Here is an 18,479-nt window from a genome sequence, read left to right on the forward strand (position 1 = left end):
CCGAATGTCCAATAAAACGTCCCTCGCGGCGGTGTTTATGAATTTTGATGAGTGATGGAAGTCAAACAGGTCGTTTTTGAGAACGCAACAAACGACTGAAGTCGTCGTCGTACAAAAAGTAACGAGCGTGCAAGATATTTTAAGCGTGTACTTCAAACAGCGAAGCAATCAGATGCAGTTAAATTACTTTCCGACACCCACATGCGGTGCACAGCAGCAGCAGCATCATTTGGTAGTACTTTCCGTTTCAATCTACTTTTCACCGTTGTAAGTACTAGGTGGAAGCTGGCATGCTTGCATGCATGTATGAACATGCACACTGTAAGGCACTGACTGGCGTCAGATGTATTTTACAACCGGACGGGGTGATAGTTTGTTTACAACCGATCATCGTTTTTTGAGGCGAAGTATATGTAGAGTAAACATTCACTTAAACGTGGGGAAAAGTGCCGATATAAAACAGAGACAATGAGCCGTCGTCTCAGTGTTCAACTTTTGGGATAAGCTGGTGAGATTGAGCGGTTTTGGTGGGCCGGCCGCTGTCAGTCTTGAGAATGACACTATGGAAATAGAACGAACGATGAATAGGTTTGTTTATTTTCGTTGGATATTTTTTTAGGTTATGAGCTAATTCTGCTGAGTATGGTTGCGTTTTCTTGTACCTAGTATTGTTGACTGTGTTAAACTGTTAATGAAAGCTTTACTCATAAGTGGGTAATAATAAAGGCCCTGAAGGCGCGCTATAAAACGTTGTGGGGAATGGCTTTTTACATTTTATGTCTGTGGACAGGAAGAACTGTTTATGAAGTTGCCTTTTCCTACTAACCAGTTTTACTGGCGATAAGTTAAATATCATTTAAGTTGCTGAAGTAAACTTTCTTGTAATGCAAGAAACTATGTAATAGAGCTTGGATGTAATTTCCGTTTCTAACGACCTCAACTTTGTATCTTTTCAATAATTACAGGCATTACCTGTTTCAAAGACCGAAAAAACTCATAAACCGTGCATTACAGAATCATTTTTTTAATATCAAATTGAGAACAAATCAAAAAGTTCGAGGAATTATACTGTGGAGTAGAATATTTAAAAAATTGTAGTGCAGAACGAACGAAAAATAATATGTCCAACTAATGGAAAATTAATTAGTTATTACAGGATGTATTTTGCTTGGATTTGTTTGTTGTTAAAAGCTGAATACCGAATGAAGCAGACCGCTTTCCTCAAAAAAAATGTGGAACGCTTCACGATTTTGCGTGTCATCCTTGCGCAGGGGCCATGCTAATCTTCTCTGTATCGTTCCAATTTTAGTATATGTCCCGCCGAAGCGAGGACAGGCGACAAGAATCGCAACTAGTTTATATACTTCCGTGCGATAGAAACAGTTCTAGCGATGGATAACGTTCAGTTTCAGAAGGAAAAACACGAGCATCAGGCAGTTCACAACCAGTTCACCTCAGGAAATAAAATTGGGGTGACATTTTGCTGCACCTTTATTTACGGCATCATGCCAGACTCCCATTCAATACTGTATTTGTTTTGAGAGTGTCTGTTACTTCCAGGTGCCGAGACTAGAGTACGGCACTAGTTCTTCAGTTTGCTTCTATTTTGAGTCTACCGTGTATTCGCCACATCCTTGGGAAAAAACTATTACATATTAATTCTAACCAATATACACCACTATGATCGTACTTTCGTTTCGGAATATGTTTATGTTGTTCATGCTTATCTATCAGAAAATCATGAGTTTTCATGTCGTGTTAAGGGTGGTTAGCATTTTATCATACTTTGGGTAGGTGAGCTATTACATATTGCCAAAAACTAATATTTTTCCAAAGACAAAATCAGGGATTCAAAATCGTTTTTCAATAGAGCGCATTTGAAAATTAGGAGTTTTCTTTACTGGAGTCGAGCCAATCGGTTGATGCAAAGGTATTGAAAATTGATCGAGAAACCGCGTTCAAAATCTAACAACTTTTTGAAATGCTCGCATATTTAACTAATTAAAAGTTATTACGTTGAGCGTCTTAGCAGAATCTCGAATACGAATACGATTCGCATATTTAGTTTATTTTTTTTGGAATCCTACCTTTCTATAAGACGTAGTCCTAAAATCGAAATATGCATCCAGGACAAAGAAATTTGTAAATAAAACTAGGTCACAAAACTTAGCATATTTAGCAGTATTTTATCAATCTAATATACAATATATTTTTTCGACAATCTTACTTTGTAGCATTACTCACTACATTATTCACTACATTGACATTGCAAAACTGTAATTTCACCTTGAAGGAATTGACCAACGCGGGAATCGATCGCTTGCTATTGGAAGCTGTTGTTTGATTTACAAAAAACTAGAACTAAAAAAAGTGGAACGCTTCGTGATTTTGCGTGTTACATGGGCCCTGCTAATTTCCCCTGTTTCGTTCCGAAAAAGGACAGGTAACCGCAAATACTCCTAAATTATATTAGTACATATACATGAAACAGATCTAAAAAGCCTGGGTGCTAATTCCGTTATCGAAATTTGACCTTCTGTTTTTATACGACAGACTTCGCAACCAGCTGTTAGAATATAGAACAGTGCGGAGTCAGTGCTACCCTATTGACTCTAACAGCTTCTAGCTGAAACAGATCTAGCGATGTATATTGTACGTTAAGGAAAATTAAATTCTTTTTCAGGTAAAAATCAGTTATCTTTGATATGTCCTCAAACAGGTACTATTTTGCATTTGATAAAAATAGTAGGATAAATGCTAAAACAGCAGAATAAACCACAGTCAAGACAGAACCATACAAACGAAACACAAATATCTGCAGACAAGATTTTTTTCTATGCTGAAACGAGACCTCTCCCCTTTTTAGGATGGGAATTATGACCCCTCCCCCTTCAAGAGTGGGGGCTCCAATACAAATGAAATACAAATTTCCTCATAACTCGAGAACTAATCAAGCAAATGGAACCAATTTTGGCATGTGGGGGGTTTTGGAGGCAGGAATTATGATGGTTTGAGATCCCTCACCCCTGTGGTGGGGGGATAAGGATTCTCATACAAATAAAACAGAAATTTTTGCGTAACTCAAAAACTAATCGAACTCGAGAAATTTTAGACTCTTCCATAAAACATTAGTCAATAACAAGACCACCAAAAACTACCTATAGTAACACTAGATGATTCATGGCAAGACGGCCGCAGACCGCGAGTGTTAGTGACGACCCACCGTCGGAAGCGCCGACCTCCTCTTTCTAGGTTTATTTGTTTTCCTAGGTCTACTGACCTCTATTACTTTCCTTCAGTTGGGTCCGAACGAGCGACAGCGAGTAAGGAGAGGATCACCCCTGCGATATGGTATCTTCCACGAAAAGATTTTCCGTGAAATGATACATTCCGCGTAAGATTTTTCGCGAAATGGTATTCCAAGAAACTCTATATTCTGCGTAATGGTCAACCGAGAAGTGTTCTGCAAAATGGTATTCGGCGAAATGTTATATAATCATGGCGAATATTTAAATGCTATCCGCTTTATTTTATCGGTCTAAGCAATGGGGGTTGTTTTCTACTTTACTGTGAGGAAAATATGCAAATTTGTTTATTAAACTACCCACGAACTCCTAACAAACTTGCAAAACTCGAGATTGTGACAAAGGTTATCCGAGGTTCAGGATTTATATACAGTAGGATTTCGAATTTGGCAACAAATGCGAGTCGCCTATGTTGCCAAAATCGAAACCGTGCCAAAATCGAGACTCTTTTTCGATATGAAAAAAATTAATGTAAATGCTTTATAAATTGACTAAATATCATTAATCAACGATTGCAACCATTTTATGTTTAAAAAGTCCCAAGATAGCCAAGAGCTATCCGTCCGGCGCAAATAAGTTATTGACACCCTGCGATAAGACGTAGTCCTACGGCAACAAAAATATTATTGTTCGAAACCACATAACTTTTTTTCATTAACATACTGAGGGCATCATTTATTCGTCATTTATAGTATGTATGCAGAAACTGATTGATATTTAAGCATATTTTTGGAAGTAAAATATCTTGTGTTGCCAAAAACGAACACTTTTGTTGCCAAAATCGAGGCCTGCCAAAATCGAACCATGCCAAATTCGAAATCCAACTGTACAACACAGTCTTGTGGCAATACGAAGTTTGTCGGCTCAGTTAGTTTTGTATAAAAATGTAGAGGCTTTTCAAACCCACTTCAAAGCGGTTTTCGCGTAGTGCTGAATCAGATTAAATCATGAACAGCAAACTCTCTTGCGTTAATGTATGCGTGAGCGTTTATGATCGATCGTCGATCGTCTCCATTCAACTCATCGCCAATTTCCCAGTCGTCTCAGAAGTCGCAAATCACTTTCGACCTGGTCGACCCATCTCGCACGTTGAGCCCCCTGTTCCTGGTGCCTGTGAGTTGTTGAAGAGAACTGTTTTCGTCGCACTGTCGACCGGCATCTTTACGACGTGTCCGGCCCACCGTAGCCTAGCGGGTTTCGCCAGGTGTACGATGGGATACTCCAAGCAGTACCTGTAGCTCGTAAATTATACGTCTCCGCCACTCTCTGCATTCAGTTTGCCCGCAGTACCTTCTGCTCGAACACGGCAAGGGCGCGTACGTGCTCCGTGTGCAGCGTCACGGCTTCAAGTCCATAATGAACTACCGGTGAACTACCGGGGTTTTCGATGCATTTATTTTTAGCCCAATCCTTCTAGATTCCGCTTTGTCTGGCGTAGATTACTTCCACCGTGGCAAAGTCCCTGGGTATGATAGCAAAGTCTTCTGCAAAGCCTGGGAGTTGGCTGCCCTTGGTGAAAATCGTGCCTCTTGTCTAGATGCCCGCTCGTCGGATCACCCCCTCAAGAGCGAGGCCGAACAGAATGCAGGATAAGCCGTCACCTTGTCTCAAAGAGACTCGAAAGTGTCCCTGAGATGCACATCATTCAATCCAATGTAGCTCTCATCAGTCGCGTCAGTTTATTCGGAACACTGTGTTAGTACATTATCTGCATTGATCTTCTGATGACATTTCTTTTTTTTTTATTCAATCTAGTTTATTGATACGGCTCAAGTGCGGACTGCGGAGCCAAATATTTGGAGCAGGGAAAAGCCCGCGGGAGTGATAATTTCAATATATATCTTCTCCAGTAGGCATAAAACCTCTCATCTTTTCAACATGAAATAGATATACAATAAATCAAATAATATAAAAATAATTCAAACTTATGAAACTAAAACAATTTTCGAATAATATATTAGTTTTGTTGAATGGATTCATTAAGCTCTTCTTTTTTTTGTGAGTTAATCATTATACAGGATACTAAATATGAATACGTATAGTTTTGAGGAAGATATATGTAAGGGACATATAGGGAAGGTCTAAACTCACTAAGATGTCACGAACAGGAACATCAGATTGTCTATTTCCAGCCCGAAGGGAATCTTTCAGTTTGGACCTAGCAGCATGATGTATCGGACATTGCCAAACGACATGTTCGATGTCGTGATAACCTTCACCACAAGCACAAAGATTACTTGCTGAGAGTCCAATACGACGTAGATGTGCCTCGAACCAATAGTGATTTGACATAAGTCGAGACATTATACAAATAAAATCACGACTTACATCGAAATCTCCGAACCACGGTTTGGTCGATATTTTAGGAATTATAGAATGTAACCATCTTCCTAGATCATCATTGTCCCAAGAATTTGACCAATTCATTAATGTTCTTTGACGCAAGGAAGCAAAAAATTCATTAAAGGCAATAGGTCTCTCATAAATTTCACCGCTTATGCACCCAACTTAGCTAATGTATCAGCTTTCTCATTGCCAGTAATTGAACAATGAGAAGGAATCCACACAAAAGTGATATGAAAATATTTTACAGTCAAAGCACTTAAACGATCACGAATTTTCTCAAAATACGGAAAGTGCTTTACATTTCTCATCGATCTTAGAGCTTCACCAGCACTAAGACTATCTGTAAAGGTGAAATAATGATCTGGCTGCAGTTGGTCAATAATCCCTAGTGTATGCTGAATCGCAGCTAATTCAGCGATGTAAACAGAGGAAGGATTATTGAGTTTGTAAGAAGCGGTGAAATTAACGTTGAAGACCCATGCCGTGCCAGTGCCAGTGGATCCATCCAGAAGTGAGCCATCTGTGTAAAACATAAAATTAAAAAAGAAGAAAACTTATCCAATTTAATTCTACTAACTCGAAAGTTCGAAAATAGACACTGAGGAAGCCTGCAAGTCGTAGGCGAAATACGTATCTGTCGTGAATAAAATATACATAGTAGAATTAAATTGGATAAGTTTTCTTCTTTTTTAATTTTAGATTTCGTATTCTACTAAGACGCTCCAAAAACTTCAGTGTGTAAAACATGTTAATGCTGTTGATATTTTGGAATTTGTTACAAAATATTTGTGGGATTTGCAGTGTGCGTAAATGATTGGGAATACTACGAGTAACTACCAGCATCGACGTGTCGAAAAATACAGTAGAATCGTAAATATTTGGCAAGTTCGCGTAATTCGAGGAGTATGATGACATTTCTTAGTCAAATATCTTATATTCTTAAATATCTTATATTATTATCTTAACGTTTCAAACTGCATTTGAAGTCAAACCAAAGACCAAGATATTTATGTACTAAAATCTGAGAAATAGTTTTATCCATCAGTTGAAGTTGTAACTAAACTGGTTCACGTTTTTTAGAAAACACCAATAATTCAGCTTTCTCTGCAGAAAACTCGATGCCTACCCTTCAAGCCCAAGTTGGTAAAGAATCTTGCAATGGTCTTTGTAAATAGATAGCTATAGGACCGGTAGCCAAGACTACACTATCGTCTGCAAATTGTCTTATTGGGCGTGGGTTTGTAGGACATCTAGCAATATTGTTGAAATAAAAATTGTAAAGCAGAGAGCGTAAGCACGAGGTCTGTGGAAAATCGGTAAAACTAATTGAAGATATTGATAAATCTTAATATTAGCAATGCACGTGTTTTTGGATAGTGAATAATGTAAAAAATTGTTTAAAATTGGCGAAAATTCTAGTCGGTGAGGTTTATCCGTAAGAATGTCAATTTAAACTGAATTGAAGGCTCCTTTAATACCTAAGAATACAGATGCCTTTTGCTCTTTACAACCTGAACTTCTGTTGAAAGTATTGCAAGGCAATCATGCGTTCCTTTGGCTCTCCGGAATCCGAATGGGTATGGGATAAAATGGGGTTTAACTCAATCCAATAGTTTAGACGCCTAAGAATAATTTTTTCTAGCTATTTTCGGATGCAGGTATGGCACGCTTCACGATTTTACGTATCACAGGGGCCAGGTTAATCTTCTTTGTTTCGTTAGGAAGCAAGGACAGATAATTAGGAACACAGCTCCTACATTCCTACATAAACGTGAAACAAACATAGCGATGTATATTTTCCGAAAAGGAAATAAAAAGATCTTTATCAGGTGAAAATTAGTCATCTTTGACATACAGGTTTGCACTTGCTCAAAACAGTAGAATAAATAGTAAAACACACTCAAGACAAAACGTAAAAACAACTGTACCTATATGCATAAATTACCCAAAGAAAAACCGAAATTCTCGTTTGAAACCCCTGTTTACTTTTATTAGATTGGTGCACCTATCACTCTCATTCCCAAACAAAATTACACTTGTCAAGTGGTTTGCGAGTAATCGACATTTGTGTCAAACAACTTTTGTGATTAACAACTACAACTGTGAAGGCATCCGTATTGAAAATAAAAGTTCCTGTGCTGATTCGTTTAAAATGTAGCAAAAAATCCATTTTGTGGGCGGAAAAAACTCACGGATTTTGCAACGTGATAACGTGCCAGACCAAAGCAGTCATGATAATTCGTAATTTTTGGCAAAGCGAATGTCGTTCCATTCGCTATTCGCCAGATATGACATCATGACAAGCTGTAAATCAAGTTCGGTTGCACTTGAGTACAGTATTAATTGTTTGTGGAATCTGTACTCTCTTTTCAACTACATATTCTCATTGTAAGTATAATAGTACTCTTCAATGGGCAAACATTTTATTTACCGTAACTGGACAGACAAAGATTCAAAATTACGCTTCACATCCCTACTACAATCACACCAAAGATAATCAACTATTGACCGCATTGTAATAACATACTAGTGCAACAAACCTTTGATTGTAATACCTCATATTCTAAGCAACAACAGGTAACCTCGAACCGGCTGCGGTAAATCAATTTCCGAATGGAAATGATTCGATAGAAGCAGAAGAGGGCAAAAGAAATGCCAATTGCTATTGAAACAAGTTGTGTTTCTTTCCAGTTTTGTGATGTAGTATCATAATACTGAAAGGGAATGTGCTTTTTTCACAAACGTCACGAGGTTTACAGAAAAAATGCCGAACGCCTCATGATTTTGCATGTCATCCTTGCGCAGGAGCCATGCTAATTTTCTCCGTACCACTCCAATTTTAGTACATGTCTCGTCCTGACGCAGTGAGAACAAGCTTCGAGAAACGAAGCTAGTTTAGGTTCATTCATATGCATGACACAAGCTCTAGCGATGGATATTGCCCCAAAAAGCTCTCCATCAGGTAGTTCAACCTGCAAAAATCATAAAATATACAGCTATACTACCTGTACGCCAGATAGCTTACTTTCATGGTAAACCTCAGCCTTGAAAAGGCACGCTAATACACTGTACATTACCTCACTCCTGTCCTGCTGCTATCCCGCAATCCACTGATAACGGAAACCACGACCGAGCACGACGCAAGCAAGCTTCAACGGCGACACAATCAAGTGCACTTCCGCCGGCTGAAGCTGAAGACGAACACAAATCGGGCGAGGAGAAAGTTAGGGTCCCCTCACCATCACCGCCAAAGCATAAACAGAACTACAAGTACAGACGAACGAAGGGCGGGTCGACAAGGCGCGAGGCGTCGTGTTGATGACACCGATTGTTTATACTTTTTAAATCGCCTTGTACAACAGGCTGTGTTGTGTTACCGCTTCTTTTTTTTTCTCAGCCCAGGCGAAAAGAGGCCAAACAACATGCATCGGAACGCGCTTGTTGCAGCACGAGATTCGCATTTCGAGCGCCGGGCTAAAAAGTGGCTGACCTACTTCCGATCCCGGCTGAATGCAACACGTATGCACTCTCATTCTCTGCACCACAATGGGTGTGCAGAGCACTGGCAGACCAAATAGGGAAAGGATTGCATCGGATTGAATTCAACCGAGGCAACCGTTGTCAGTTCGTGAGAGTAGCATCTCTGCGCTGGAACCAGGCGGGTTTGTGGTCCCAACGAGAGTTTAAGTAAAAAAAAAGTTATTACTGTTTTATTTCTCTAATCTAGGGCCCACTGTTTAGTGTTTATTTAAACCGATCGAGTGCGGGTGTTTGTAAGTCGGCTTACGGAATGCGTCGGTATGCGTTTTCTAGTTTCACCGCCAGAAGTTGTGGGCTCTCGGTTGTGCGGGCCTGCTCGTGACACTTTCCAGCTGCTTTCTCGCTGGATGCAATCTAGTTATGAATTGTTACATTGGAACGCACAGTTTTTTCTACTACCGTATGCAATGCGGAGGGAACTAGCGCATTAAAGTGCATCCGCTGATGCCATTAGTGCCGCTGTAATCAGTTTGAGAGGCTTCCGTTAGAATCACTGGGTGATACCTATTTACTTTATATTTGATACCTCTGTATGTCAGGTTGTAGAAATATGAAACAACCTATTACAAGATTGAATTTCAAATCCATGGAAAAAGAAAAGAAAATGTAATCGAAACACGATTGCTACTTACTAGCAAGAAACGATAATGACTGAATAACAAATAGATCTACCAACGGTTCAATTATACTTTGGTCCCAAGGAAACTTTACGACCGATAAAAGAATTTTGCGCAATTTTGCAGTTCAGTTTTCTTTACAGTTTTCTTATGAAAGCCTGATGACTTTGTATGTAAAAGCTATTCCGTTCGTTTTGAAAGCCCTCGAGAGAGTTCAAGGAAGACATTGGAAGCATGAGATGAGGTAAAACAGAGTTAATTACTATACCTCGTCATGTAACAGTGTTTTCAATAAAGTGAATGAAATGTAAAACGATTGAGCTTAGAACTTTCTTATAGATTTTTTACGATGTCCTACATTCAAGTTCACACCGTCCGTTTAGTGGTGGAATACGAACGCTATGCATAACACACATTGTTCCGCCGCCGAGTTAGCTTCGAGGTACGATGCTGGTCTAACAAGCCAGTCGTCGTATGTTCGAATCTCGGCTAGGCGGTGCTTGCTAGATAGAGTCAGTAGGATCGTTGCACTGGCCCCGTAATTTTCCTGTACTCTAACAGCCGGCTGCGAAGTCTGTCGATAAAGAAGGGTAATGTCTAAAGACGGTTTAAACCCAAGGCTTTGCTTTGCATAACACAACTGGCAGCTTGCGCAGTCAAACGCCGATTGAACGCAGTAGAACGAATGCGTTCTATACCTTTTTGACATTTTCGTTTCGATCAAGTGGCCTTTACCGTTTGGAGCAGCGAATGACTGCAAAACAGTCAAATGACAGGCAGTCACCACACTAACGAGAAGCAACCGCGCTATCGTATATTCAATACTACAAAAAAAACAACCACTACATGTGCATGGAAGAAGTCGGTCGGACTCCGTCCAATACAGACGAACATTTTGCTTGTGTCGGACCGACGTCCGGGTGACAAACTATTACTGTGAGCAGCCGATTTAGGGACAAAAAGAGAAACGAAAAAATCCGTCATCTTATGCTTCCATTCAGTTTGCAGTTTAGATTCTTTATATGAACACGCAAAGCGGGAGTACGACTGTTTGCTTTTGCAGTGTGGCTGCATGAATTGTAAACGCAAGCGGCAGATTGACTGGATTCAAAAAACAGTCAAATGATCGTTCAAAAAGCGGAGGTTGTACGCATTCACAGCAGTCACATTCAACTTGCGATCCCTTTTTAAGCCCTGGTATAGACATCAAGTTGTTGCGCATCCTATTTTTACGGTTGAATAAATAAAAAGAAGTGATTAAATGATAAGAAACAAACTATTCAGTGAACAAAACGTGAAGAGAATTGTTATCACGTAAGCAAAAGTAATATAGAACTACCGTTAGGAGCTCTGAAATTCGAAATCCAACTGAAAGATTGAGATTGAGGTTCCCAGCTGGACGCATACCATTTTAATCTGGACGAAAGTTGCGTGTTCATACTGAACGGAACTGTTCTAATGCAATAATCGAAAGAAATTTTATCCAATTTGCCCAACTAAAACGAAATCAAAGGAAAACAACTTTCGGAATGTTTACTGCACCATCAGATACGGAACACGGCTAACTTGACAGCCTTTTGTAGGATAATTTTTAAAAGTACTTCGAGTTTGAGGACGTTGGCACCGTACCAACGATTAAAGTAACATCCGCGGAAGACAGGCGAGCTGGACGCCTGCTAGAGGAAACCACCGAACCAGTTGGCGAGTTGTTTGAAAGCTACGACGATATCAAATTTACGGATAGTTATGGGATGGTCACGAAGGCTAAAATATTTGGAGCGTCGGATGGAAAGTAATCCATTGTTAAAAGTAAATATTTTCCACTAAATCGATGAATACGAGCTGAAAGACTAGGCGCATCTGCAACTGAGAGCGGCAGATCCGAAACGTGTCTGGTACCTACGGTGATAAATCCCAAGCTGGAGAAGGTCCGTTTAAACTGGAATGCTACTATTGCGGTCGATGAAACCCCTCTCAACATATTTCTTCTAAAAGGCCAGGATAAGCTAGTTTGCCGGCTGTTTTGGCACGCTTACGGCAGTTGGAAGCAGCGGTTTCCGCCGATATAGAAGATATATTTTATCAAGTGAAAATTCGAGGAGAATATCGACATTCGCTGCGTTTCTTGTTCCAGAAAGGCTTAACCGCTTCACCGGAAGTCTACGTAATGGCCGTGGCCACTTTCGAGTCCACATGTTCGCCAGCATTGACGCAGCATTTCAAAACTAAGAATGCCGAAGACTTTGTCGGAGAGTTTCCAAGAACTGTCGAAGGGATCATAAATAACCACTACGTTGACGATTACCTCGATAGCTTTGGTGCAGAAGCAGAAGCAATACAGATATCGGAGCTTCGTTCTGGAATCCCATACCGTAACAGTAACGGAACGTTTTCCATGGTCGGAACTCTACCACAGTTCTGTCGTGGACAAGAGCAGACCCCCGCAAGTATATGCAATATTTAGCCTCTAGGAATGGTGAAATACTGGAGCAGACAGATTTGAGCGAATGACAGTGGATGCCGTCGAAGCAAAGCCCAGCGGATCTCGCTTCGAAATGGGGGAACGGTCCATCCGTGGACGTCAAAAGTTGCTGGTAGCAGGGATCATCGTATTTGTTCCAACCCGTCGAAGAGTGGCCAAAGCAAAAAACGACACAACCAATCGTTGAAGAAGAGTTACGCACGTGCAATGCTCACGTGGAATGGAAGCAACCGTGTCCACGGAATAGATCGATTGCGAGCAGCAATGGACCCTACAAAAAAAGCAGTTCAATAATGTTAAACCGCATATCTTGGAGGCCAACTCCGTTTTGAGCCCTTTGTATTGAGCTCTTTTACCAAAGGTACAATGTGCCCGGGTTTATACGGTGTCAATTTTCGCGCGAATCAAATTTTGTCAATCCGCAAGACGAAAATTGTCCGTAAAACCTGCCATAAAGTGGATCGACACAGCCCCAACTATTGAGCACACTGCCAAATGAACTCATTTGGATCCTCGACACTATGCTCTACGGCACTCTACAGCAGTGATAGTTTCTCTGATACGCACTGTACGGCGTCTCTGCCCATGGGGTATTGTTCTGTAGAGTAAAAGTAATGCGCAAGCGATCCTTGGTTGCTGGGGCTAATTGCTCTGCTAATTGCTAATTGCGATGCGTCTCTCGGACTGAATCACGGTTTTCGTAAAGTATCTGCACAATTTGCATAGGTTGCCAACTTAAAACTCTACGGCTTTTCAAAAACACTCTTTACAGCTTGTTACGATTATATGCCTTTAAAGGGCGCACGAGCTCGGGGTAAAACAAAGAAAAAACAAACAAGCAAATAAAACTGAGACACATACTCGTAGTAATTTTCTTTTATTTAATTCAGTTTTATGCCATAAAAAACATAATTGCACGCGAGTTAGAGCACTCGTTTAAGAGTTTATGGCATTCAGACTTAAATTGAAACTGATTGCGGGAAATGTACCACACCGGCAGCACAACACATGCCCCACAATGGATTTTGTTAAAGTCATTTATCACAATATCAAATGTCGCTGGGTAAATGTCAATCTTTTGATTTCACAAAAGAAAGCGGATTTTATAGTTGAATACCAGAGCGGAATGCTGTTTATTCATGGCATGCGCCAGGTTTCTAGCCATTTTGGACAAACGAGGTGCATTTTAGCCTAATTTTCTCGATGTAAAAAATCGATTTAGACGTCAATATCTCTTGAATCCTCTGGTATAAATTTGTCTGTTTTAGATGCAATTAGAAAGCCATTTTCGTTTGAAACAAGATGGTAGAGTGCTTTTTTACGGCACCCGATTGTTTTTCTTGATGTTTTGACTAAATGAAAGGCCATTTTACACTAAAGTGAAAGTTGAAATCACTGGTTCACCGGGCTAACGGATATACTAGATTAGACCAACGTTTTTTTCCTTGACAGAAAAATATTTCTTTTATAAAGATTTTAACAGATTCCAACGCCAGTTTGCGGCGCTCGTTCATCTGTTATAGTTTTGGTCGAATTTTCTATAACCAAAACAGAAAGAATAGAATAAGATCAAACTGCCTGTCATCAGATTCCATATGAAAATCGTTTTCTAATAGCAGGAATCAACAGTTGTTCCCAACCGGGACTCGAACATGGGACGATTGTTCCTGTTAGACCAGTGCAGTGTCGTGCTTTGAGGCCAACTGGCAATCAGTACCAATCAGTCTTTGTGCAGCGTTCATTTCATTATTATAAAAGACCACCTAATTGAGACCAACTATTAGATCAGATCAGATCAGTGACTCACCTTTTCGAATATTCAATAAAGAATGAATGCGGCTCTTCAGCTCACGTTTGCATCATAGCTGAAAATCAACGAACGTGATTACTATGGTTACGATTGATAGGTATCGGTCTTATGGTTACGGTAACTTCGATAGGTTGCTTAACAATATACGAATAATTCAGTCGGTTTCTCTATATTTTCTATGCCACACAGACTCTTTGGCTTAGCGGCTGAAAAGCACTTCTACGGGGTAATTCAAGATTGTCTCGAAGACATTGTTGGTTGAAAATTTCCTTATTTTATCGTATAACATGTAAGTTGCTTATTATAAAACAAAGTTTTCCTAACTAATATCATTAGACCGTTGTTGGCCTCTGGCCTAAAAGCGCTCCACTGACGTATGCTCTAAATGCGTATGCGTATGCTGTGGTCTTATTTTATGCATACATAGCTCAAAATCAAACAAGCGCACAGATAAAACATACACTGCTGATCAAAAACACCAGCATTGCCGTACGAATTTGTGAAAATATTTCCACCAAAAGCTGTACATGTGTGATTCCGCATAACCACTAAGTCAATGCTCTGCACTAAAGGTTATTTCTGTCATTTGAACCGCACCAGTCGCGGTCCCAAACGGTCCCCGCTCAGCCCGTTACTGTACAAGCGTTTGAAGCTTCCAGAGATTCCTAGCATCGTAGCTTTATATTTGGCAAAGGTTTCAATTACCCAAAAAGCCACTCAGACGCCGGAGTAACGGTAACAGGAGAACACTTGCCTTCACTGCAGCCGCCGTCCTGCCTAGCCGGTGGGGATTTTTGGCTATGTTTGTGCAGCCATCACACCGCGAAATGACATCGACGGTTAAGTAGAGAATGCCCCACCCGATCTCCGCTTCTGCCTGCCTGCCCCCCGCCGTACGAAATGGTTTGAGTGACACACTAATGCACTCTACACACCCAGTTTCTCCGGCGGGTTTGCACCAAACCATCCACACCGCGGCTAGAGCATAACGAATCCGCAACTTCAAACCACTTTAATCGAACGAAGAGCTGCTGCTGGGGCTGCACCTGGTCGCCAAAACGGCGTATGTCTTTTAACGTTCGGTCCTTCCCAACTGAGGTGCTTCAAAATGATGTCATTTGAGTCGCTTTTGCTTCTTAGCTTGGCAGCGATGTTTGATATCATACATTGTGGGGCCAGCGATGATATGTTTTGGTCGGATCGATATGGGCCTTACTTTGCAAGTGAATATACTCAGCACGGGATCTGTATGCATGTATGTGTGTTTGTGCTGTGTGCGGTGTTGTACGTTAATCATCACTCGGTGCCTTGATGACCGGTCGCGGTCGGCTCATTTCGTCGATGTCGTTGTCGTTGTTGCCGTTGTTGGCGGCTTATAGTTAGTTGGGATGGACACGAGAACGTGAATTTCTTGAATGTTTGTTCGCCACATCTCTGCTGCTTCTTCGGCTTTGCAGTGCTCCTGTGCTGCTAGTGAGAAGCGTTCATCTCTATAGAGTAACCGCCAGTCAACGGGGTGATTATTATGTCATTTCTATTTCAATTTTGCGCACATAAAGTGAACTGTTTTCCGCAGAACTCTGTATGATTGAATGCTTTTCAGAAACCACGACTTTGATTGATTTGTTCCATGTTCTGTTGTTGTTGACCTCATGTTTAGCTTATGAATTGAAGCATGATATTTTCTCAATCTTTCCAAGTATGTGTTTTTGACGAGTTATACGTTAAATTAAACTTCAATCATTAACTGTAAACGATTTTTCAAGTAATAAGGTAAATTAGCATCAATATTAACCACTAGCCCATTCACCATCGATCAAATCAAATTCAAATTAATGGTAAACTTGGCAATAACAATTGAGTGAGTCTATATAACGCTTGGTAGTCAGAATAACTGTCCACAAACATTTGGCCGTTATTTTAGACATAAAAAGTAAGAGGTTAATTTACATACTAGCTTAAAAGAAGGCTCGCAAGTGAGTGATACTTTCCAAAATAAAGTGAACAGGCGGCGACGATAATTGACTTAAATGACTTGACTGGATAATAAAGTGCTGGTTGCAAACCAGCCACCAACAGAAGTATGGTTATTGCTATTTCGCAAGACAGGACAACAAAGCATTGCAAATCTGTGTTTTTTAAATAGTTTTCTTACTTCATTCGCTTCATTTCTTACTATTCCATGTTATTTGACAGGTCGTAGTCATTTCATACTAGAAATGTAATTAAAGAACCTATTAGGAACAACACTGAATCATCAACTACTTTGTACTTGGGCAGCCTTGGAGAGGGTTGAAATCATCAACAAAAATGTTTTTTTTTTTTTCTAAAAACGGTTAAAGCCCCCAGCAATCATGGCACGAGGGCCCGTTTTTTTGACAACGCCTAAGCTATATTTTACTAAAACCAACTCATTCCCTCTACGCAGCCCACGTCGTCATCAACGTCGTCATCGTCATCGTGGGGTGGTGGCTGAATAAAAGTTACTTTGAAATTCTTTCAACTATCGACCACACAAGCAAGCGATATCCAGTTTCTTCATGCGTTCAAGCCTTCTCGACTTGTAGTAGTGAGACAACATGAAAGGTTGATGTTCACTGTACCTTATTAAGTATTCCGCTGAGGCTCTTTTATGTTGTTCGATTCTCCTCCTCCGTTTACCGCTAGGCTGTTTCTTTTCTGTTGTACTGCTTTGGTGACACTTATTTTTACGGCATCGACGCTTTTCAACAATCTCAACTCTAGTTCATTAAACACCCACTTTTCAATTTACTCCTAACTTCTTCACTTATCCAATAAGATTCTTTTCAGATAACAGATAAAAAAGAACAAAACAACTCTTCTGTTATTGTTTCAATTCACATTCACTACCACACACCTAAAGAATGAAATCATTCATTAAACCATTATGCTCTTCTATTCGTTGTTGGCTTTTCTTCAGCATAGGTAGAACTGGTTGCTTTGTTGTTGTTCACTGTCAAGCGCAGCGTGCCGCAGTGAGCGAAACTTTACGAACTGTACAGTTTCACACATACACAAACACTATTGCAACACACAACATAAAAAGAAAAACAAATTCGCTGCCGCAACGCAACCTGCAACAGCACCTTTGTGAATCTTTTATTTTGTATGATGATGATACACCGCCACCGCTCACGATTGGCACAAACTCGCTATCCTCTGACGGCGAGGTGGCCGCCGAAGAGTCACACACAGCCCACTCTTATATTTTATTCGGTTGCGTTCCTTTCTTCTTCCTGGCCTGGCCTGGACGAAGCAGTTTGAGGTCGCCGCGACGCGAACCGCAAATATTGTTTTCCTCTTCTTTTCCTTCTTTCTATGCTTCTGTGCCACGACTTTTACGCCTTCAAGTGTTTCGACTTTTACGTCTTATTATTGTAAAAAGCCAAACATTATCACCTAAAACGAAAATACACACTTTTGTCACGAATCGGAAAAACGCGAAAAACTGAACAATAAAGTTCGGATTCGCAGGATTCACGAAAAAACGAGTGAAGAAAAATGTTTTAATGGGCACGCAGTGCGCGGCACTGAGCGAGATAGCACTAGATGTCCGTGTACACCGGAGAGTGATGGAAAACGCACCGCCGAACGGGAATCAAACCAAACCACGTCCAAACTGCTTGAAATCCACGAAACGATTGAGTCGGAGCTAGAGAAAAGAGAACGGTTTTCGGTTGCCTTTCGGGTTTGCGACGGTGTATGTTAACGGGTTGTACGCGTTTTACGTGTGTAGTACGCAGAACACTGTCGCAGTTGCACAAGCCGAAGAAAAGAGATGGAGATGGATTGAATATCTTTGATACAAGTAAGACAGCAATAGCGCGAATGTACCAAATGACGTCATGCGGTCGTTTTCCGTTGCGAATGGATTGGTGGGGATCTTCAATCGACGAACAAATTTGAAACATTTCACTTGATTGCACACCGAAAAAAATACACATGTACGATTAATGTGGAAATCACATACCGTTTATGTTACAGAAAGTGACTAAAGAAATGACAAAGTAACTCATTATCGGTTCGTCGAAACCACCCCATCGACATCTGTATATCGAACTGCAGTGAACGACAGCGACAGCATGTTCTGGGCTCAAAATTTGACAGCGGGCTCAAACCAGACTGCTGGCAGTTGAGTGAAATGCAGTGCTGACATGCTATCTCATTTTCGCACACACGAGATGTTGGCGGCGAAAACATGGTTGCCTGCCAATGGGGTGGTCGAAACCAAGTGGGCATGAATCTCGATGTAAATTTCTGAATCTTATGCTCGAAAATTTGTGGAGTATGATGTGTGGCCTCGCCAGGTAGTGCAGGGAGTATATCAATCACACATCTTACCTCGTTGACGGTCCAGC

At 40.7% G+C, this 18,479-nt stretch overlaps 1 protein-coding gene, 1 non-coding gene and 1 pseudogene across 6 annotated transcripts in view; all 3 read right to left on the reverse strand.

Annotated features, from left to right (window-relative positions):
• The window catches only part of LOC128738849 (protein 4.1 homolog), a 75,867-nt gene extending 58,113 nt beyond the window's left edge, over nt 1–17,754 (reverse strand). Inside the window, exons 1-2 of one of the 5 annotated variants that reach the window (XM_053834291.1) lie at nt 17,707–17,754; nt 16,704–16,978 (exon numbers count right to left, since the gene is read on the reverse strand). The gene's annotated coding sequence lies outside the window, so the exon portion shown is untranslated. Of the gene's footprint in view, nt 1–16,703; nt 16,979–17,207; nt 17,686–17,706 lie in introns of those variants that run through there. The other 4 variants (XM_053834290.1, XM_053834289.1, XM_053834288.1 and 1 more) reach the window with 4 other exon arrangements.
• LOC128739015 (U6 spliceosomal RNA) lies at nt 1,227–1,333 on the reverse strand. Its single transcript, XR_008412160.1, has one exon. It is a non-coding gene; the product is annotated as a U6 spliceosomal RNA (small nuclear RNA).
• On the reverse strand, nt 8,412–8,512 carry LOC128739022 (U6 spliceosomal RNA; annotated as a pseudogene).
• Nucleotides 17,755–18,479: the final 725 nt, after the last annotated feature.

Source organism: Sabethes cyaneus, chromosome 2 (assembly GCF_943734655.1).
Source record: "Sabethes cyaneus chromosome 2, idSabCyanKW18_F2, whole genome shotgun sequence".
Classification (NCBI taxonomy): Eukaryota; Metazoa; Arthropoda; class Insecta; order Diptera; family Culicidae; genus Sabethes; species Sabethes cyaneus.